This window comes from Pelodiscus sinensis, chromosome 4 (genome assembly GCF_052426305.1).
Source record: "Pelodiscus sinensis isolate ZL-2025 chromosome 4, ASM5242630v1, whole genome shotgun sequence".
In the NCBI taxonomy this organism is placed as follows: domain Eukaryota; kingdom Metazoa; phylum Chordata; order Testudines; family Trionychidae; genus Pelodiscus; species Pelodiscus sinensis.
This window is the reverse complement of record NC_143055.1, coordinates 17325363-17349265: the sequence shown is the minus strand read 5'-3', so window position 1 is coordinate 17349265 and position 23903 is coordinate 17325363. Positions and strand designations below refer to the sequence as shown.

The following is a 23903-nucleotide window of genomic DNA, read 5'->3' as shown; positions in this document are numbered from 1 at the left end:
GGTCCCAGCCCCGGGAGCATGGGACATGGGCTGTTCCGGCCCCCGGCATGCGGCGTATGGGCGGCCCCACTCCTGGGCATGCAGCACAGTTGTGGCGCCAGCCCCAGGAGGGCAGCGCATGGGTGGCGCCAGCTCCGGGCATGCAGCGTATGGGTGGCCCTGCCCCCAGGCACATGTGCAGCCCCACCCCCGGGGGCATGTGTGGCTCCCCCCAGTGCCTGGCATGTGAGCGGCCCAGCCCCCAGGCGCCCGGCAGCCCCAAAAGGTTGGGGACCACTGGGTTAGAGTACTCACATGTAACCCAGGAGAGCCAGGGTTGGTTCCTTCCCTTCCCAAATTGACTGTATGACCTTGGGTTGGTCCTTCACCTCCCATCTATGGAATGGAATCAGCACCTCCTTACTTCCCAGGTGTGTTGCGAGGATAAATACTTTAAGGCGTGGGAGATGCTCAGATGCTATTGCAAAAAGGGCCATGTAAGTACCTCAGATAGAGAATTTCTGGGTTGGGTTCACTATAACCCCTTTGCATGGGCTGAACCCACGAAATCTCATGATACCATCTATGTGCTTTGTTAGTATTTAAGATTCTGCTAGACTATTTGTTGTTTTTTACGTTTTTCCAGTTACAGACTAACTCGGCTACCACTCTGAACTCTTGGCATGAGTTAGGTTATTAATGGATATAGTGGGGTTGGATGGAAGGTACTATAGGGAACTACAAAGCCTTGTTACTATTAAGGTGTTGATTGTGATTCAGATGATGCACCACATACAATAAAAAAGAATTCCCACTTATACCTCTTCTGCAGGCTATCCTAGACTATGGGTCCAGATATTTAGGACCAAGGGGGCCACTCTTGTGCTGATTCTCTCTCTGCAACAGTGGATCATGGTGGCTGAGGTGAGGAGTGGGCAGAGACATAGCTATACTCTGCACTCACCAGCACAGCTGAACTAGTAGGAGGTGTAGTAGTATGCTGCTGGTGATTACACGCAGACAATTAGTACCTGCTGGGGGAAACGGGAGGAACTGTGACTTTGAGGCATATCATAGAACCATAGAGCTGGAAGAGACCTCAGAAAGTCATAAGTCCAGCTCCCTGCCCTAGGCAGGACCAATCCCAACTAAATCAACCCGGCCAGGGCTTTGTCAAGCCGAGACTTAAAAATCTCTAGGGACGGAGACTCCACCACTTCCTCAGGTAACCCATTCCAGTGCTTCACCACCCTCCTAGTGAAGTAGTTTTTCCTAATATCCAACCTGGACCTCTCCTACCGCAACGTGAGACCATTGTTCCATGTTCTGCCATCCGTCACTACTGAGAACAGCCTTTCTCCAGCCTCTTTGGAACCTCCCTTCAGGAAGCTGAAGGCTGCTATCAAATCCCCCCTCACTCTTCGCTTTTGCAGACTAAACAGACCCAACTCCCTCAGCCAGTCCTAATAGGTCATATGCTCCAGCCCCCTAATCATTTTGGTTGCCCTCTGCTGGACCCTCTCCAATGTGTCCACATCCTTTTTGTAGTGGGGGGTCCAGAACTGGACACAATACTCCAGATGTGGCCTCCCAAGAGCCGAATAAAGGGGAATAACCACATCTCTGGATCTGCTGGCAATGCTCCTCCTAAAGCACCCTAATATGCCATTAGCCTTCTTGGTTACAAGGGCACACTGTTGATTCATATCCAGCTTCTCATCAACTGTAATCCCCAGGTCCTTTTCTGCAAAACTACGACTTAGCTGGTTGGTCCCCAGCCTGTAACAATGCTTGGGATTCTTCCGTCCCAAGTGCAGGACTCTTGCACTTGTTGAACCTCATCAGATTTCTTGCGACCCAATCCTCCAATTTGTCTAAGTCACTCTGGACCTTATCCCTGCCCTCGAGTGTATCTACCTCTCCCCTAGCTTAGTGTCATGTGACTAACACTATGTCTACACTTAGTGTTGCGAGCTTGCGGTGGCACAGCTGTACCGATGCCACTGTGCCACTGTCAGATATCTCAGGGAGCAGATCAATGTTGATGGGAAGGAGTTCTCCCACCGACAGAGCCTTGTGCACTTACACTGGTGAACCTTAGGTCGCTCAGGGGTGTGGTTTTTTCACACTGCTCAGCAACATACTTTTTGCCAGTGTAAGGTGTAACGTCCTGGGCCTACTGCCAAGGTCGAGCTGCCTACAGAGTAGCCTTTGCTCAGGTTTGTGCCCAGCATCAGAATCTAGCTGATTTGTGTTAGTAGGAAATAGAAATTCCAGTATGCAGGGTTTGTGCCTACTTAGAGTGGATATTTGCTCTTCATTTTCTGCTCAGGTATCAACTGCATGTTGTTACATGTGTGATATTACAGTGCAAATTACCATATTATATTGGGAAAAAAACCCACATTACATTCTTCCCCACTGCTTCCTCCCAGTAATTAGATGTTGCATGCCTTATCTGGGACACTTGGAGCAGGATGAAGCACTACTGAAATCAATTAAAATGCATGCCCCACCTAATAGCCACAGGGAAGTCTTCAACAGAGCAGAAATATAATTATTTTGCATGTACCTAGTACATGTTCCTTGACTTTGTGGTACAGATAAGGAGCAACTTGCCAACAAGTTTTTTTTTAAATGTATTCAAAACAAATATTAGTTCCTTCACTTAGGAGGTATTATACATGTTCTCTTATGGAATGGGAAGATACCACAGACTTTTAGTTAAAACACAGAGAAAGTTGATTAGTATCAAATACAATTGTTATCTGTATTACAGTAGTACAAACGGACACTTACTCAGAACAGGCCCCATGGTAGATGTATGGGTAATGCTGACAGACCCCAGTAATCAGCAGGCTGGATTGATCCTGAAACCCCTGAAGCTTAATATACGGGCCTCTACTGCACGAGCTAAAAGCCATAAAGCTATTAACTAAGGCTGTTGCAGACTCATTAATCTCTAGATGGTCTAGGTGCCACCTTACCAAGCAGGCACTGGTTACATATGCCCACAGAGAGACAGTCTCTGTCCTCTAGGAGCTTATAGTTTAAATAGACAACAGATAGGAGAAATGAAGTATTATCCCTAATTTTCAGGGCGGGGAGGGGAGAGGATAAACTGATGCACAGAGAGGTTAAGTAACTTGCCTACAGTCACCCAGGAAGTCTATGGATGAGCCAAGACCTGAACGCAGGCCTCTTGAGCTGTAGGCCTTAGCCACAAGACCTACCTTTTTCTCTACAGAACAAACACACAAACAAAATGAACAAACAAACAACAAAAACAACGTGACTGGAGGCTGTATATTCTCAAAGGGGTTTTTGGCAGTCTGCTATGCAAACATTCTAGTGGGAAAGTGAAAATGCCTTTGTATTTTATTATTTGATTTTGAAGGAGGGAATTATGATCAGCATTTGTCAAGCTGTCTGATACATACATAGCATGAGATTATGGTGCAGTGTAATCAGCAATGCACAGTTTTGTTAGGTCAAGAATTACAGTGACTACCTCTTCTAAGGCTAGCGATAGAAATGTAGCCGTGGTAGTCTGGTGTAGCTGAAAAAAAACCAGGACTATGTAGCACTTTAAAGACTAACAAGATGGTTTATTACGTGATGAGTTTTCGTGGCAATGGGGTTTGTTGCAAGGGAAGGTTCCATGGTTGGTATTAGTGTGGTATGTCCTGTGATTGTTGGTAAGAATCATCTTGAGGTTAGGTGGTTGTCTATAGGGGTATGTCTACACTACCACCCTAGTTTGAACTAGGGTGGTTAATGTAGGCAACTGGAGTTTAAAATGAAGTCCGGGATTTGAATTTCCCAGGCTTCATTTGCATATTGCCGGGCGCCGCCATTTTTAAATGTCCGCTAGTTCGGACTCCGTGCCCGCGGCTACACGCGGCATGAACTAGGTAGTTCGGATTAGGCTTCCTATTCCAAACTACCGTTACTCCTCTGAGGTGTACCGGTAGTTCGGAATAGAAAGCCTAATCCGAACTACCTAGTTCGTGCCGCGTGTAGCCGCGGGCACGGAGTCCGAACTAGCGGACATTTAAAAATGGCGCCGCCCGGCAATATGCAAATGAAGCCCGGGAAATTCAAATCCCGGGCTTCATTTGCAACTCCGGTTGCCTACATTAACCACCCTAGTTCGAACTAGGGTGGTAGTGTAGACATACCCTTGGAGACTATTGTTGTCAGCTTTGTCCACATAGTCACTCTGCTGATACCATTATTGGACCTAACCAATTGAGTTATAAGATCAAGAACACATATTCCTGCTCATCCATAAATATAATTTATGCTATCATGTGCCGAAAGTGTCCGTCTGCTATGTACATTGGACAAACGCCTCAGACACATCGCCAAAGAATCAATGCCCACAAAACAGATATCAGACAGGATCACAAAGAAAAAACAATTTCTTGCCATTTCAACCAGAAAGGGCATTGTCTCAACGACTTGATTACCTGCATCCTGCTTCAAAGACCTTTTCACACCAGACTTGAAAGAGAATCCTCTGAACTGTCATTCATGCTTAAATTCGACACTTTACACCTCGGTCTAAACAAAGACATTAATTATCTTAACCATTACAAAGATAGCTTCCCCAATTATCACCTCTAATATCATTAGCTCACAGACATTTACCTCCCTCCCTCCATCCCCCTTCTGTTCTGAAATTTGATTTGTCCTTTTCATATGTGTTCATTTTTTGCTTGTATCCTTTGGTATATATGGTTGTGCCAATTTTCTTTCACTATTTGATCTGAGGAAGTGGGTCTGGCCCACGAAAGCTCATCACCTAATAAACCATCTTGGTAGTCTTTTAAGTGCTACATAGTCCTGTTTTTTGTTTCTTCTAAGGCTAAGCTTTGAAGTTCTTTTCAGCACATTCTCCTACTGAAGTAAACTGCCATTGAAATCAATGGGTCAGATCCCAAGATTCCACTCTGATAGATTCCCATTGATAAAAGCTGAGTCAAATCTAATTCAGGATTTGGCCCAATGGGAACCTTGCTTGTTAGGCAATAGACAATGGTGAAATCATTGCTGTGATAGAACAGCTTCACAATGGGCCCGATCCTGCACACTGCTGCATGCACTCATCTTCATTAGCAGCTGAAGTTGCAGATTCTCTCCTGTGCTGCTACAATGCCCCACAGGAATGGGTCTGATTAGCAGTCAGAATTGCAATTTGCTCACTTTCGGGTATTGAAATGATTTGTGATTAGCATCATATTTCTAAAGAAACTCATGGCATGCAAAACTCAGGTGTTCCACTTCAGAGAGGCCCCTTCCAAATATTCTCCTTAGAATTGATTCATGGAGCTTTGCACCCACTCCCATGTTTCAGTCTGAAGGAAAAAAATCAGTTGAAACTGCCACATATAGCTTTATCTGAAACCAGACAGAATTGCAAATTGTCCAGACTTGGGCTGCAAAGCCATAAATCAGCAAGGTTTGCTTAACTGGTCCTTGAAAGATTCATGAATCTTGGTGAACCTTGGAATGAATTTGGTCTGACTGGTAAGTTAATGACAAAATTTAGAACCAGCTGAATTGCAAGGAACAGTTGTAATCAATGCAGTTTCAAGACAGCAAACTAGTTTCAAATTCTATCTAAATGGATTTCCCTGCTGCATTTCTCTCCTGATATTTGCTCTTTGCAAAACACAAAGGGTTAGCTGCTCTTGGATCTAGTTCCAGTGATGTTAGTGCAGTTACGCCAAGGATGAATTTGGCTCAAGTTACTCTTTTACAAACATTTAACATGTGTAAGATGTTTACAATTCAGTGGCTCATCCCAGAGAGATGACACACACCATGAATTCTCAAAATCCTAAGCTGAATCTATTGCCAGACTTTGAAATTGGCCATAATATCTATAATGGCAAACCCAGACCCAAACACCACCCGACTTTGGATTTTATTTGTAACTTTGCCCTAAGAAGTGATCAGAAGGAGCTTTCCTTTCAGCCAAAACTCTTTTTCATGCACTGGCTGTCAGTGCCCCCGAAAAGATTAAATAAGGCATATATAATGTAGATTTAAAGGATTTTCCAACTGAAGTGCCAAAACACTTTGAACTGAAGAAGAAAGAGGTTGTTGTGCAAAGACTTCTTGATATGTTGGGAAACACTAGATGTGGCATTGTTTTGCTCACTGTATTAAAGTAAATATTCCATGTCTTTGGCATTGAGCTCACAGGAAAAGTGCCATTAACTCCTTAGTGTGGTGCTGTTAGCACACTACGCCTGAACACAGATTCTCCAGGAATGCTAGGGAAGGCCAATGGAATGGGATACAGGCAGTCCCCGGGTTACGTACAAGATAGGGACTGTAGGTTTGTTCTTAAGTTGAATTTGTATGTAAGTTGGAACCGGTACATATTGTAGGGGAAACTCTAGCCAAACATTTCTCCAGAGCTGAGTTTTATTCTCCCACACCTCACTTCCCTCAGTCCTTTATTCTCAAGTTGAGGTGTTTGCTGAGAAAAGCCATTCCGCGTCTCCCTGGTCTGCTCCGCGTCTCCCTGGGCTGGGGGGGGCGGGGAGCGCTAGCTTCGCGTCTCCCTGGTCTGCTGGGGGGAAGCAGCTAGTGCGGGGTTGCCTCACCCCGTTTGTAAGTAGGGATCCGATGTAAGTCGGATCCATGTAACCCGGGGACTGCCTGTATTTTGTCCTGTAACATACACCCAGAAAGGGAGGTAAAACATATAGTATTCACATTAAGAGCAAACTTTGTATCAAAATTCATCCTCGCAAGTCAAATGAGACTCTTTCACTACCACAGCACGTGTCACTTTCAGCAGCAGTTTAGAAACTTAGGACCAACTTTCTCCGCCTCACTGTGGCTACATGGAGTTGGGGCAAAGTGCCTGTAAACCTGGTGGATCCAGCCAATGGAAGACAACTCCTGCTTAGGAGAGCTACCAAATGCACCCACAATATTCCTTCTTCTGGCTCCTGGCATATGGCATGTGTCTGGGATGTCCCTCTACACCTGTGACCCCCAGTTGCTGTAATGATAACCTTAGAGGCTGTTGGCACATGACACACAGTAGCCCTGAGGCTGGGCTGTTACACACAAACCAGCTAGCCCCGTGGTAGGAGGGGTATGAAGGTGACTTAAAGCTATGCGTGCCGACAGACCTGAGGTGCCAGCCCAGCATGGATGCAGTCTACAATTGGCCAGGTTTCCACTGGATCCTGTGGTGCAGGGTCCTGGCAGTGGCAAATCGACTTGTGGGGAGGGTGCAGGTGCAGCAGTTGAAAAAGAGCTGCAGCCTCCCCATTGCCAAGGCAGCCAGTGAAATCCCCAGAGAGGGTGGGGCTGGTTTGGGAGAAGGATTTGTCTGGGTGATGCACTGATTCTGTGCATCCCTTCGGCCGTCACCACTTACTTGACTATCATCCAGAGCTTTACCCCCTCAGAACATCTCAAAGGACAGCGACTGTGACGACTATACCTAATTGGCCTTCACTGGAGCAACCCCCTTACATCTCTGTGCACCAGCACTGATGAATATGACAAAATATTTCTACTTTACAACTTGAATATAGGAAACAGTGTAACGGCTAGACCACTGATCCGTTACTGTGTCTCTGCCAGTAACAGGTACAAAGCGCTTCAGAGGGAAATGCAAGAAACTGAGTAAGGGTCATTTTTGGAGTAACCTGCTCAATAATCTTCCAAGCAAGAATTCATTACCTTTTGGTTGAGAAAAAGATCTAACAAATAATAATACTTGGCACTTCTGTCACACCCTTTCCTCCAAGGATCTAGTGGAGCTTTGCTAACTGACACTAAAGCCTACAGTGCAAATGGGAGGGAAGAGAAGAATTATACCCATTTTTCAGATTGGCAAACTGAGGCTCAGAGACTAAATCAGTAGCCTATGATCACAGCAGGAAGCAGTGGAATTGCTAGAAGGAGAACCGAAGAGCCCCAAATTCCATTTCTCCATTCTCTCCTACCTCCAGGTCATACATCCAAAGGAGGTTAGGTGGTGTAATAAGGGCTAGATCGTCTTGAGTGCGTAGTGCCCAGCAGACCCAATGTGCTAAATCTAATCCACTAAGTCTGGCCTAGTTGTAGGTGCTAAAAATGTGAAACTTCTGGCCTGGTTGTGTGCACATTTAAAAGCCAAATGCAACCCAAGAGATACATAAAACAGATACATATAACAAACTTGATCCTTCTCTTACATGTATATTTAGATTGTTCTAATCTCCTAGTTCCGGGGGACATAGCAGCTCCCTGATAACTCTGTATGCAGATGCACCTACAGAGCCCCCTGACTTTAACTGGAGATGTGGCTACTCTGCAGTTCAGAAAAATCAGCCCCCCAATCCTCCTCAACTAGTACAAATTGGGGTTAGCTTCCATCAGGTCAATCGAGTTAGAACTATGCATGCAAAGGAAGCGTCAAGCCTCTTGTGTGGAATGAAGTCTCCAGTCCAAACTTGTAAGGCAAGGTGAATGACAACGTGTGTTGTTCTGTAACTTCTCACAAGGCACCTGTGAACAGATACTCATATCCTGCTTTTGCTGCATCAGTATTCCTCCCCTCCCCCAACTCCAACATAGAAACTAACTTTCCTTCTCTCATGACAAAATAATTCATAAAAATTCAATAGAGCAGTTTGCTCTCATTCTCCTTTTTGTATTCTTGACAAACTTTAACTTTTTTTGGGGGGGGGGGGGAAGGGAGGAATAAAAGAGCAGCCCAGCCCCTAGGTTTCACTGCTTCCTGCCACAGTGCCCATTTTACATGGTACAAAGGTCATTTAGCATAGTTTGAAGCCCTCAGCAAGTTGCATAAGGCAATTTCAGCTGATCCGTGATGGAATTTCACTCAGCCAAAATCCTTATTATTATGCATTTTTTACACATTAGGATTTGTCTTTTGTTGGCAGCCAGATCTGTTCACGAGGTGTTAAAAAGTGCAGAGGGGCTTTCTGCTCCACTTTGGCCAGCTAATCCTGCTTTTAAGGATAGGATAACTGTTTCATTCCAGGACTAGCTCAGCTTTAGAACCTGGTGACATCTGTTGACAAGGTTCTCAGAAATCAGTATGAAGCTCTTATAAGGAAGAAACCCCATAGCTGTCTATTCCAGGATGACTGGGTCCCCTGAAGGGCTGAGGGCACTCTACAGATTGACTGTAACTTTTCTTTTTCAGTGCTAGTCCTTGGTTTTCAAAATATTTTCTAAGCTGAAAAACCTTTGATGACTCATTTGCCCCTGTTAAAAGCAATCCTCCCGCTTTGATTGATTAGATGTTCCCTTTGTTCAAGAGAAGCAAGCTGCAAATCTTTACTATTACTACTTTTTTTTTTAATCCTTTGAGTTAAATACACAGATGCGCACAACTCTCAGCTGAGCAATGTCACAGGCAGAGCAAATAACTGCTTCACACCAGACACTGACTGGTTGGTTAGAACATTTTATTAGCATCTTGATCCTTCTCTTGCCCGAAGTAGTAATTAAATCATACCTGCATCTAGAAAATTTTAGAGCTCTCCTCCCTATAACTATTATGAAGTACATTATCAGAGATCTGAGTCATTCTCTGGAAAAACACCAGTGTTTTTGGTTAATGAAATATTTCAGTAATGATTCTGAAATCTATTTTGAGGAAAATATCAATAAACATATTTTGGAAAATTGGAAAAAAAACCATGGAAAATTACAGTCCCGTAAACAATCTTTTGTGAAAAGTTTTGTCTTTGGATAAAAGCCATTTTTCAATCAAAAAATGGTGTGTGAGAAAGACTGTGACCAGTACTATTTGTGAGAGAGGCAAAGACAAGTAAACGGTGTCATAGAAACAACGACACTAGCTCAGTTAATATAGGAGCATGCTGCAAAGCCAGAAATGGTGCTCAGTCTTTGGTTACGTTAATCTGTAGCAAATCAGAGGAAAAGGTATACAGTGCCAGGTCCTGTAATCTTTGAGGTAAAAATTCCCTTTTTAAATCAGTAAACAAATACTTTATTAAGTAATGAAAGAACAATTAAAAATTGTATTCTACCTGAATTTGATAATCGAAGGAGCAAATATCAGAAAGGTCTCCCCCAGACAGACACAAACATAGGCAGATCCCCCAGCTTGTGTAAACTGGCACACCCTTTTGTGCCAGCCGACAATCTGTCCCATAATTTTTATCTTGACACCTTTGGAGGCATAATTCACAAGAAACCAACCAGAGCATCATTTCAGAAAAATCTGGGAGCGAAGAGGGACATGGTACTAATGATGGTGTCGGCATCCTTGTTTTTGCCCCCCCCCCCCCCCCCCCCCGCCCGATATTGTGGCTTTTCCTGGAGGAGTTATCAGGCTGGTTACATCCCAGAGTGGAGTGGGAGGTGATGGGCTGGTCCTGTCTGGGGATCAGGAGTGTCTTAACCAGTGGGCAGCTCAGGGCATGACTAGCTCTCCCCAGTCAACCCCACAGTAGCTCCTGCAGGCCCAGTGAAGATAACTCCTTGCCAGCTGCCCCAGAAGTATGAACATTCTGAGGGGGACAGTTGTCCCTAGTGCCCCATAGGAAATGATGCTCCTGGCAACCAAGGAAATGTAAAATCTAAATTAACATAGGCTTGGTCTACACTTAAAACTTAAACTCAATGAAGCTACAGCCCTCTGAGCACCATAGCTATGCCAACCTAACTTCTAGTACAGCTAAATCAACAGAAGAATGACTCCATCCACCTAGCTCCTGCCTCTCAGAGAGGGGGAGCTACTAGAGAGATGGGAAAAAAATGTCTTCTGTTGCTGTAGTCTGTGCAACTAAAAGGTTATCGTGGTGTCACTATAGCATCATAGTTATGCATTTGTGGTGTAGACATGGCCATAGTGGTGGGGCTAGATATTTAAGACTAGATATTCCCCTAGCACATTTTTATGGCATTAGTATGAGTAAGACCTATTATTTTTACATAAGAATAATATATTACTTTTATACCACAGCTTTAAAGAGTTTAAAGGGCAAACAAACAAGACAAAGTGTGGGAGCGAAACATGGGCATAGGGAAGTCAAGTGACTTGTCCAAAGTCATAGAGCAGCTCAGTGCCAGAGCCTGGAATAGGACCTAGGTCTCCTGACCCTCCTCCATCCCATCTTAATCTTAAAAGTATATTTGTATCAGTGTTGTAAATGAGGAAGGACTGTAAGGGCATGTCTACACAGCAGGGCTAAACTTGAAATAAGTTACGCAACTTAAGCTACACAACTTGAACTACTCTGGGCGCATCTACACAGCATTTATTTCGAAATAGAGAACTCTTCCCCCGACTTCCCTTACTCCTCATACAATGAGGTTTACAGAAGTTGGAGTAAGAAGCCCATTAATTTTGAATTTATTTCAAAATTACGGGCTTGCTGTGTAGACACACACTATGTTATTTCGGAATAACTGGCATTATTCCCAAATAACTCTGCTGTGTAGACATGCCCTAAAGGAGACGACTTATTGCAGAGACACTCCATCACAGATATAGTTAATAAGAATCTGGTCACTTGCTAGTTGCTGTTGTCCTAGTTAACGAGTACCTAGGATTTCACTACTACATTTACCTTGATCAGATCATGGCTTGCATATTCCTCTATGTCTGCACACTATGGTCAAAATGGTAGCATTTTCCACCCACTCTTCACTCACTTCACACAAATGTAAAAGACTGTACAAAGTACCAGGCAGTGGAAATTCAGGCGCAGTAAGTGTAGTTCAATAAAATATGTTGCTGTTAAATGGCCATCTTGATCCAGCTCCTGTTTGGGTGAGAGTTTCTTGTGATCTATACCAAAAGGCCTAATTCTTTTCATAGGAGAAAACAGAGGATCTGATTCTGATCTTACTTACACAAGTGTAAATCAGGAATATCCCTGCTGACACCAACACTAATATTCAGGGCTCGATAAATCAGTGTATCTACTCGCCCGTGGTGAGTAGATTTCAGCTGGTCACCCCGTTCACCGGCGGCGCACGCATGCGCAATGCGGGTCTGGCACATGCGCAGTGCGGGGCTGGTGAGTGGATTTCGCCACAGTTTGTCAAGCCCTGCTAATATTATATGTTCTTGCTGGACAAAAACACCCCATCTATGTCTACACTGCTCCCATTTTGCGCAAAAAATATGCAAATAATGTGAAGCATGGAATATTGCCATGCCTCATTTGCATAATTAAAGAGGCTCCGTTTTTGCACAAGAGGCTTTTGTGCAAGAGCCATTCTTCCTCATTTTTTCAGGAAGAACAGCTCTTGCACAAGAGGGGGTTTTTGCACAAAAAGGAGCTGTGTAGATGGCTCCTTTTTTCACAAAAGCCTCTTGTGCAAAAACAGAGCCTAATTAATCATGCAAATGAGGCACAGCAATATTCCACACTTTGCCTCATTTGCATATTTTTGCACAAAACGTTACAGTGCTGTGCTATCAGAGTGAGTGAGAGGAGATTATATTCTACTATGGTTAGCTGCAGTTATATTTTTACCAGGTCATTGACAGCTCTGTAATAATAAAGCATTTCCCTTAAGATAACTTTCACATCTTGTTTTTCTGGTTTCTCGGGTACATGTCCAACTATATTTTTTTATAGTCAGGAACATACAGGTCCCCCTCAGTATAATAAAAGCACAGAAAAATAATGTAAATAGTTACAAATGAAACAAACAAGGAAAGTAAACAGAGAATGATGCCTCTGAATAGCATTCACCAGGCTAGTAACACTGCAACTGCAGCATATCAACCAAAATATGCATCAGAGTGAGTCAATATTATACATTCTTGCTAGACAAAAACACCCCACCTCAGTTACAACACACTATTCTTGCTCCTTTTTTCACAATTCAAATCCTGCACCTCTGGGAAATGAGTCAGCCCCGACACAGGGCACTTATATGATAATCAAGTAGCAACATAGGCATTTCCCTAACAGTAAATATTTCAAGGTCAAAGTAAGGTTTCTAAGGTACATTTAAAGGAAGGTGTTATATTCAAATACAATTTTACAAGCACAACCTGATCGCAAAAATAGGTTTTTTTTATACTTGTTTCAATGAGTCATCAAATTCATCCCTGATGCAATTCCATTGACATCACTGGAATCACACCAGAGAATAATTTAGCTTAGGCCACGTCTCCACTTACTGGATGATTAACACTCTGGTGATCAATCTTCCAGTGTTTGATTTATCAGGTCTAGTAAAGACCCATTACATTGAATGTGGAGGGCACCCCTGTCAATACTGGCACTCCTTGCTGTTGTGAGGAATAAGAGAAGTTGACAGGGGCATTTCTCCTGTCAACTTCCTGCTATGGAGATGTTGCCAAGCTTGCCTTGAGGTTTGTTGATTCCAGCTATGTTATTTACGTAGATGGAGTTACGTACCTTAAGCTTACCTCCTCTCCCCCCCGCCCTGCAATGTAGACCTAGCCTTATAATCATTGATAATATATGCCACGAGTTGAATTTATGAGTTTCAGGTCTGGTGTGGACTCAGGTTTGGGATAAGAATGGATAGCTAGTTTTGACAGACGCAGTAGTAGCTTCAAATGTAGTTAGGAAACAACATTATAATATAGTTAAAACAAAAAGTAATTCAGGGAAGACCGGAGGCCTAAGTTCTATAGGAGGTCAGAAGAGATTAGTGATTTTCAACTTTTTTTCATTTATAGATCACTAAAAACCCTTTGAACGGAGGTGAAAACCCCTTTGGAAATCTTACACAAACACACTCCTTTTCCCCCCCATGCTCAGGGATAGGGTGCCACTGCCAGAACCCAAGTTCTTCCTAAGTAACCACTTGCCAATGCGAACCACCATCTTCTAGTGCCTTCATCTTAAGTGTGATGGGGTGCCACAACAAAAAGGGATCCATTCCTTCTCACTGTTCTGATTATGCATGGGATTTATGGCCTCAGTCCACCATAGGATTTAGGCAAGTGCTTAGTTTTAAGCATAGCTCCTGGGGCATGAGTTATATGTACACCAGAAACTGGCCCTCAGCTTGCAAAGATATAGTCAGAACTACAGCATGTTCAGATAAGCTGTTTTCCTAGAGCAGTGTTTCTCAAACTGTGCTCCGTGGAGCCTCAGGGCTCCACGAGACATCTCCAGGGGCTCCACAAGGTTGACAAACTGGAAAGCCTTCAAAAGCATAATTGAGAATTGCCTTGAACTGACACAATTAACACACACCGCTGGGGCTCCGCATATATTTTTATGCATGTAAAGGGCTCCGGAGCCCAAAAAGTTTGAGAACCCCTGTCCTAGAGAAATATCTGTCAATACACAAAGGAATAGGAGTTGTCTGGATCAGGATTTGAGTGAGGCTGACTGTTCAGGTTCAAAGCTGAACCAGGGAATATGGTTTGAGTTTGGATTTGACAGCACCACAGTCCTGCTCTTTGTTCTCATGAGATTCCAGCCTTAAATGACAGAAATCCCACATAGGCAGCGGATTCCGCCAGATTTCCTGACATTTACCATCCAGCTGCATCAGATTTTCAGCTAGATCCAGACTAGAAAAAAAAATCCTTTCTGGTTTGGGATCTGATTTGATGCTAAAACCAAACTGGGTAGATTTAGACTGCCAAGATTCAAAGGGTCTAGATTGGGTGTTCCAGTTGAGATTATATATTTATTTATTAAAAATATTAGATCCTTTGTCAACTGAGATTTAGTGAAAGCAAACTGAAAAATGGCTAATACAAGTATTACTAAATACGTGACGGACTGCTTCTAGATTATTTTTTCAGAGAGCTTAAAAAAGTAATGTTAGTGAAATGTATTTAAACACAAATATCAGTTTGAGACTTCAGTTCTGAACACGCTAGATGACACTTAATAACCATGACTAACCTCTCCCCAAATCATTACCATTCGTATGGCCACAAAAGGCAAACTTGATGAGAGAATGAGGAGCTAGTAGGAGTCTCAGGCTAAGCATACAACGGTAGGATAGCTATAAATGAACCTTTTCAACCATAAATTACATGTGGCCAGTAATTCCCTTTTCTCTCTCCCTCCTTCCCCCTTCCCCTCTGAAAACCTCAGGACAAAGGCTTGCCTCTCTGAAGGATGCCTTTCTGGAGGATTAAGCAGCTTTTGTTGACAAAATACAAATTACAACTCCTTTACTTAGTGTCCCGCCTTCTCAGCTGGGCTCCAATCCCTGAGGGACAGGCTCTATTACTCCTGTGTAGATGAAGAGCTCAGAATGGGCAGATGTAATTATTAACACCATTCAATGGGGTGTCTTTCTGAATTATCAATTAAAAATCTTGACTGTTTTTCCTTGCATTAAACAGAATGGCAGTGCAGATAATCTATTGCACTGTGCAGCGTTATATGCATATTTAAACAGCGTGCTTCTTTGCTTTTTATTCCCAGGGCACTGTGGGGTGAGGAGGACTCCTGTGAAGCTGCACAAAGGGCCCCTGTCATTTGTCTGAGCCAAAATTCTTTGGGAAAATATTGTCGCCTTCCACCCTTGCAAACAGGTCCTGTAGCGCTAGCCAAACAGGCAAGATGGGCCTAATATCTCCTAAAGTGACACACAAGCATTCCCTGGCGCGCATGGAAATGCCTCTTTTGATGTGGCTCCATTAAAATGCATAGTTCGCATTACAGCTTTTGTAGGCAACAGACACATGAGCATAGAATAAAAACAGAACTTAAAACAATGTGATTAAAATTAAACAACAATATGGAAATGGTGCATGGAGTTGTCATTTCTGGGCAGAGGGAGACGAGTGATAAATCAAGCCATTGAGGGAAGGGATTGGAGTCACAGTAACAATGATACACAGGGTTCAGAGTTAGAGTTCTGTTAACCATGCCTCTTGAATTGGCATACTTGTACTTACAGTCTTGCAAGACCATTCTTTCTTATGAAGTTGCTAGAAAATATCGCTCCAGTTGCATCTGAAACCCAAAAATATACAGTTATGTGAGTATGGGTGTGTGTGCAGAAACTTATCCAAATATTTTAGAATTAAAAAAGTAAGCTTCAGACCTAATCCAGTTATATTGTTCTTAATTTTTGTCTGATTAACAACAGTTTAATTTAGGCCAGATCCTTATATGGTGTGACGAGGCCTTATTCTCCATCATTGTTGACCATTTGCAGTATCTGGATTGTTGGTTTCAACAGAATTATTCCTGGTTCACTCAGGCGTATGTTTGCGTATTTTATTCTCAACTTATTATCAGTCAGGCCATGTATACACTACGTGGAAGATCGACCTTCTAGTGAAGACCCGCTAATTCAGACTGAGAGGGTGCATCCATCGGCAGCAGTAGGCCTGCTCCTCACAGGGAGTAAGAGAAGCAGACGGGAGTGTTTGCTCCCATCAAATCTCCCTCTATGTGGATGATGCAAAAACTCAACTTAAGATACTTTGACTCCAGCTACATAATTAAAGTAGTGGGAGTTGCATATCTTAAGTCGACTTTCACCTTTAGTGTAGACCAGTCCTCAGTGACTAATGGGCATTGCCCATTGCATTCCAAACAGAGGGTTATCAATGCTTATTTGAAATACAACACTTTCCAGGCAGGAGGAATAGCTGCTCAAGAAGTTTGCTTTCAAAAACAAGAGCAGATCAAAAACCAGCCACAAATAATGGGAGTAGGGAGAGTGAGATGAAAATGCAGCATCGGACTATGAAATAATTGCTGGGGAACTGGCAAGTGTTGTGGGCTGGACACATACCTTTAGCAATTTAGGAGTTTATTTTATTAACACTTAAGGCCTAGAAGTAGCACTGAACTCTTGACATAATGGACACCTTCTTCTATGGGGGATGCCTTATACAATCCCTCTTCTTTCCCCCCCAGCTTTCTAGAATCATACTTATTTAACAGTAGGCAATGCCTGGACTCCTGTTTTGTTTGTGTTATTCTACCCCAACTTAAAGCTTGCTGACCATAATACACGTCTCAGTGCTTTTAAGCTGCATAGCTCAACTCCAAAGACTTTCTCCAAGATGAATAGCAATTGAACTTTATCCAATATTTTTTTAATGTGGTATGTGTGCCCTTTACTTACACCATCATTTATATCTCACTCCATGTAAAATATTCACAGTTTGTTTTCAATATTATCTGGCTGGGCTTCAATCTGGGTTTAACAAATGTTAGATGTTATATTCACTTGCATACTTCAGTTTCTACTCTGGGGGGAGGGGGTTTGCGGCACAGTGATTTAAGTAATATGGCTACGTCTTTTATTTTTTATACATTTATTTTTTTGTTTTAAATGCCTTCATCTCTTGACCTTATAAGGTGCAGACTGTCTTGAGCTGAACTCTAACTGGGTGGCCTGACTCAGCCAACAGCCCTGCAAGCTCATCTCATTAAAGTCATTATGTTTATTTCTTATTTCAACAGACCAACCTGGATTTCAATGCAGAGGGGGAAAAAAAAAAGAGAGAGAAGGCGGGAGAGGGGGTGAAGGGAGGCACTGCAGGTCCATTTGGACACCAAGCAAAGATTTTCATATTGAATTTTATGCATACAAGTTCCATTTGCAGACATGCTGCAAAGGAGGTGTCACCTGCGTTCCTCCTTGAGAATGTGTTTCTTCTAACTTATAGAGGCTGTTCTTTTTTTAACATAATTTGGGAAACATTTCCATTAAAAAAGAGATTAAAAGGGATGGCTGCAACCAAATGGCTTCACATTATCAACACCACCACTTAGATCTTCATCCTGCAAACTCTGACAGGGTTTCTCCTACAGTCAACTGGTCTCAATTCTCTTCAACAGAACATGTGATCGAACATTATGATCAGACTTAGCACTCTACATTTGTAGATGTCAAAGCACTTTCCACAATAAGGTAAATGGTCATTTCTCTTGTTTGATAGATAAGAAACTGAGGCATGAAGACTTATGTTAACCCAGCCCCAGGCCCATTGACCTGTTCACTGGCACACATTAAGGATTACTTCCACTCACACCCAGGGCAACGTACCAATAGCAAATAACCGCCCTTCAGCGCAGGTGCCCTGGCATGCCTGGTGTCTATAGATATAACAAGACAAGGATCTTCCTTGCAGGGGCTCACAATCTAATGCAGAGAGAGGACACAATGGATAGAAGACAACGGATCATCAGAGAGTGGAGAAAGTGATAGAAAACAGATGCTGGAAAACAAATATAGAAGTGAATGGAAGAAAGTTCTGGGTACAGTGGATAGGGCACTGCCCTGGGATTCAGGAGACCTATGGGTGTGACCTTGGGCAAGTCATGTCAACTTTGTATATGTCTTCCATGTCCTCTCTCTGTTGTGTCTATTTAAGCTATATAATCTCTTCAGGGCATGGACATTAGTACAGTACAGGTTGGACCTCCCTTGTCCGGCACCCTGGGGACTTGACTGATCCCGAACAATGGAGTTTGCCGGATGACGGGAGGTCAAGGCTCCCTACCTGCTTCTGGGTGGGGCTGCATTCTCTGCTGCCTGCTGCTGCCTCTAGCCCCACACCATACCAGGTCCCCCACCACAACAGCCCCAGAAAGGGGTCGGCCCTGCTGCCTCCAACCCCAACAGGGGCTGTGCCCCGCCCCCCTCACGGCGCTGGTCTGGGCTGCACGCTCAGCTGAGTCCATCCCTGGCAGGAGCTGAGCTCCCCACCATTAGTCCCAGCTGGGACTGTGTTCCTGCACTGTGCCAGCCCTGGCTGCGGCTGTGCTTCCCACTGCACCAGCCCCAAATAGGGCTGCGCTCCTGGCCACCAGCTCTGCTATCTCCAGCCCTGGCTGGGGTTGTGCTCCTTGCCGCCAGCCCCGGCCAGGGCTGAGTTTTCCCCCACGCTGGCTCCCTGAGGGTATGTCTACACTATCACCCTTGTTCGAACTTGGGTGGTTAATGTAGTCATACGAACTTGCAAATGAAGCCCGGGATTTGAATTTCCCGGGCTTCATTTGCATGTTGCCAGGCGCTGCCATTTTTAAATGTCCGCTAATGCGGACTCCATGTCCGCGGCTACATGCGGCATGAACTAGATAGTTCGGATTAGGCTTCCTATTCCGAGCTATCTGTACGCCTCGTGGAATGGGGAAATTCAAATCCTGGGCTTCATTTGCAAGTTCGTATGACTACATTAACCACCCTAGTTCGAACTAGGGTGGTAGCGTAGACATACCGTGAGGCTGGGCTCCTCACCTCCAGCCCAGCCTGGGCTAGGATTCTGAACCTGGCCAGCCAGGTCTCTGGTCCAGCAATATCCAACAGGACCATGAATGCAGCCGAGTGTCCCAGATTTTAGAGCTTCAACATGTACCATACACAATGGGGCTCTGACCTGATCAGCCAGTAGGCTATATGGTTATCATAGAATCACAGAATACTAGAATTAGAAGGGACCTCAAGAGGTCATCAAGTCCAATCCCCTGCCCTCACGGCAGGACAAAGCACCATCTAGCAACCCTGATAGATGCCTATCTAACTTGCTCTTAAATATCTCCAGTGATGGAGATGCCATATAATACATAATGCAAATGAAAGCTATAATACAAATCCTGCTTACAGCTCTAGCAAATTCTGATGGTAGACCTATGTCCCTCTTCAAGGTCCATACTGCTACGTGTCTTTTTTTGGGGGGGGGGGGAGGCAATGATTATATGCCCTTCTCCTTTGATAAATAGATCAATAAAAGGAAGATTAAGGGGTGACTTGTTTACAGTATATGAGTATCTGCAAGGGGAGAAAACACTGAATACTAAAGGGCTCTTTAGCAGAGAAAGGCATAGTTAGAACCAGTTAAAGCTAGACAAATTCAGAATAGATATAGATATAGAGCACATATTTTTAATAGTGAGCATAATTAATCACGGGCACGAACTGACATAGGAAGTGAAGGATTCTCCACGTCTTAGGCCAGATGCCTTCTTGGGAAGAGATGCTTTAGTCAAACACAAGTGATATGGCTTTGTATAGGAGTAACTGGGTGAAATTCTATGTGGCCTGTGACATGCTAGGTCAGACTAGATAATCTCATGATCTCTTGTGGCCTTAACATTGTAGAATCTCTCTAGCTCTCTATTATGAAGTTTATTGATTAACTCAGTCTTGTTGGAGACACAGCGAGAAGGGCCAGCCAACAGTGGCCCAACATATCAGGCAGGGACCGTTCTTCTGTTTCTAGTAAATGTGTCTGTGAAAATGCAGAAAATTAGAAAAAAAACAAGCAAAGCCAGTGTGACTCACTTGCCAGAATTCCAGACCCATGCTAGAGAATGTCTGGAGAAAAGGGTGTGTCGGGCCAAAGCACAGGGAGACCACGCAAATACAAAAGGCTGAACTGGTTAAACAGAGACGCCTTGTAAACAAATGTCTGTAAAATGGATACACACTGCCAGATATCAGTGCTTTCAACTGTAGCACATTTATCATGAGGAGCACTGTGGAGCAATTACAATCTAAGGGTACGTCTACACTGCATCCCTAGTTCGAACTAGGGATGCAAATGGAGACGACCGAAGTAGTTAATGAAGCGGGGATTTAAATATCCCGCGCTCCATTAACATGATCTCGCCGGCGCGCTAGTTCGAATCACGGCTGATTCGAACCAGGAAGTGCGCGCCGGGACGCGTTAGTTCAGATTAAAGCCCTTAGTCCGAACTAATGTTACTCCTCATTTTTTGAGGAGTAACATTAGTTCGGACTAAGGGCTTTAGTCCGAACTAACGCGTCCCGGCGCGCACTTCCTGGTTCGAATCAGCCGTGATTCGAACTAGCGCGCCGGCGAGATCATGTTAATGGAGCGCGGGATATTTAAATCCCCGCTTCATTAACTACTTCGGTCGTCTCCATTTGCATCCCTAGTTCGAACTAGGGATGCAGTGTAGACGTACCCTATGTTCCTGTTGTGCTAAGAGAGGACCAGCCAGGGGCACCATTTCAGATTTGGGGGGTGGGTAGGTGGGTGGGGAGAAGCAACTTAACACATGATTCCATACCAGAGGCTACTTAGGCACCTGAAAACTCCTGGGTTTTTTGCTGGTGATAACTTAGAAATTAGGTGACAGGAGCAGTGTTCCTAATTCTTATATAAAGAAAAATATATAACAAATACCAATTAAAGCCATATTTTCAGTTTATTTTTAAATTTAGAACAAAGAGCAAAATATTTCCAACCCCAAATCTTAAGGTGTCAGTTTTGGAGTCTTAACACAAGTTTGATACTTTGTACACTCTCTTTAGTAGACATAAATAAATCTGCTTAGCTTTATAATGATTATTTTTTAAATGTCTTAAAGTTATGGTCCAATTGTGAAGAGGAGAGTGAGGTAGCCTGCTCCTGCCCCTGCCCCACTGGCCAGACTGTCCTTTTGTTCTGCTTGACGAGCCTTGATGAACCTGTAATTTTTTCACTGCAGTGAGCAAAATGGAGGAGGGGAGAGGAGCAATGTTCTTTCTAACCTTGGGTGGGTTGAAATTTCTTATGCGCAACATCAATATTGAGGTAGTGTGTGGATGTGCACCAACAATACAACCCCCCCATATATATATATATATATATATATATATATATATATATATATATATATATATATATATATATATATATATATATATATATATATATATATATATATATATAAACAGTTTATAGGTGTGGAAGAAAATATACTAGCCCAAGGGATAGTTAACAAGGAGCAATGCTTACAATATTTAGTATGAAATCAAATACAAAAGAAAGTTAACACTACCCTTGGAATACATGTACCGTTGTCCTTTCTAACAACTCAAGCTAGTAAACATACCAAATGTATATTATCCACACACACAGTTCAGCTTTACAATGCTAAACAAGTCTATGGGTCAACTCAAAATAGTATTTGCAAGGAAAGCACGACTAATACAATATTTACTGACACTGGAAAAGAGAGTAAAAGGCATGCACTAAGGCTTATACAGTTTCTCTGGGAAATGTTTAGGATCCATGCGGTAAAAACAGATAAAAGTTCTCATGGTTTGAAACTTTCACCTTAGGTATTCTCACCAACTCAAAGAGTAGAAGCCTAAGAACAAATTAACACATGGCGTCAGGGTTTGTAGATAGGGGCATGATTCAAAGAGCTTGCAAATAAGGTTTCATTCTACAAAACAACTAGTACCACACCTACTACTTGCTACTTCAGACTCATAAGAATCAGAACTCTACTAGATAGCAAAGATCTGGCCTTAATGTAATTTAATTTACCAGCTATTAATTAGTAACACAGGGTTTAAAAAAATTTAAATCGTAGTTTTAGATATTTGCAAAACTCCCAAAAATTCTGTTAAAAGAATATTTTTTCTTTCTTACCTTAAGCCATTAATACCTGTGTAAACTTTGTTTGAAATGTGATTATGCAAATGTCTTCCTGGCACATGCACCCCCGTGCAACCTGCTTCCCTCCCCTCTTCCAACCCAAACCAGAGGACTGCTATTTGGACTAAAGCAAGTGAGTTAGGGAAGCCCAAACAAACTCCCCCCTGTCTCCACCTCACTGCACAGAAGCCAGCACTCACCTACCTCTTTTACCCCCACTTACCCCTATGCAAAAAAGAAACAGCGATGTGACCTACATGCTGTTATTACATGTGGGGTAATAAAAAAATGGCAGCCCACAGGATTAGGCCCTGGCAGGCCCCCACCTCCATGTTTACTTGTGCCTTCGCAGGTATCAGAGGATCGCATCTCTGGTTGGCTGTGAATTGCCATTCGTGGACAACTAGAGCTGTGATCCTCCAATATCTATGGAGGCGCAGGTAAACATGAAGGTGGGGACCTGCCAGGCTGGAATTTGCCTTACCCTATGCCAAACAATATTGATACAGGAAAGAAGTCACTAATGTCAAAGGAGTAGTCATACCAAATGTACAACATAAGAACAATGGGAGAGCAAAGGACCTTAATAGGAGGGAAGCTTGTAAAAACAAGGAAGATGTGGCAGGACTCCCCTCTGTGATAGAACTCTACAAAGATCAAGTAAGATTCTGTCAGGACTAATAACAATATATTGGAGATTTGTGGCCAGTTCCTTGGAAAACAGGAAAAAGGACAAAGTTCTTCAACAAATAATACATGAAATACAAGGAATGACAATTCTCCTTAGGGTTGCTAGCATACAAAGACTACACCTGGTAGAGAAACTGGAATGTGTTAATGGCAAAAAGTGAGTTAAAGAAGATATGTATTCACGTGTCTTCACAGGGCTGGGGAAGCTTTCAAGGGAGTAAAAAATAAAACTGGTGCCACCAGTGACTCCCTTTGCTTTCACAGCCCCATGCCAGATGACTATGCCTTGCTAGGGAAAGTCAAAAAAGAATTAAAGAAAAGGGAAGATTTAGGCGTTATTTCCCAGACAGAAGAACCCACTGCCTGGTGCGTAGGGATAGACCAAACACCAATGTCAAAATCCAAATTTGTGTAGACCTTACTCAACTTAATAAAAACATGTGCAGAAAGACACACATGCTTCCTAAAATTGATCAGACATTAGGTCAGTTAGCAAAAGCCAAAGTCTTCACAAAGCCATATGTTATAGCGGGCTTTTGGCAAATCCTCCTTGCTAAAGAACTCATACTACAAACATATTCATCTTCCCCTTTGGAAATAATGTTTCACTTGTCTTCCTTTTCACATATCTTCTGCCCCAGAACATTTCAAATAGAAAATGTCTCCTATTGTGTCTGATTTACCTGGCATCCTTTGGTATGCAGATGATATGTTGGTATAGGACAGAGATAAAAATGAACATGATGAGTGATTACATGCAGTTTTGGGATGCTTCCAACAAGCTGGCCTCACTCTGAATGAGAAATATAAATTTGGAAAAGAGCAGACCTAATTTGTAGGACACAGTTTGCAAGTAGGGAATTAATCTGGATTCAGACAAATTGAAGACAGTACT

The 23903-nt window shown here is 43.2% G+C and overlaps 1 protein-coding gene across 1 annotated transcript in view; it reads right to left on the bottom strand.

The window, feature by feature from the left end:
- FGFR3 (fibroblast growth factor receptor 3) overlaps window positions 1-23903 on the bottom strand; it is a 346288-nt gene that overhangs the window by 145357 nt on the left and 177028 nt on the right. The window contains exon 3 of the mRNA XM_089777768.1: window positions 15860-15917. The gene's annotated coding sequence lies outside the window, so the exon portion shown is untranslated. The remainder of the gene's footprint in view (window positions 1-15859; window positions 15918-23903) is intronic.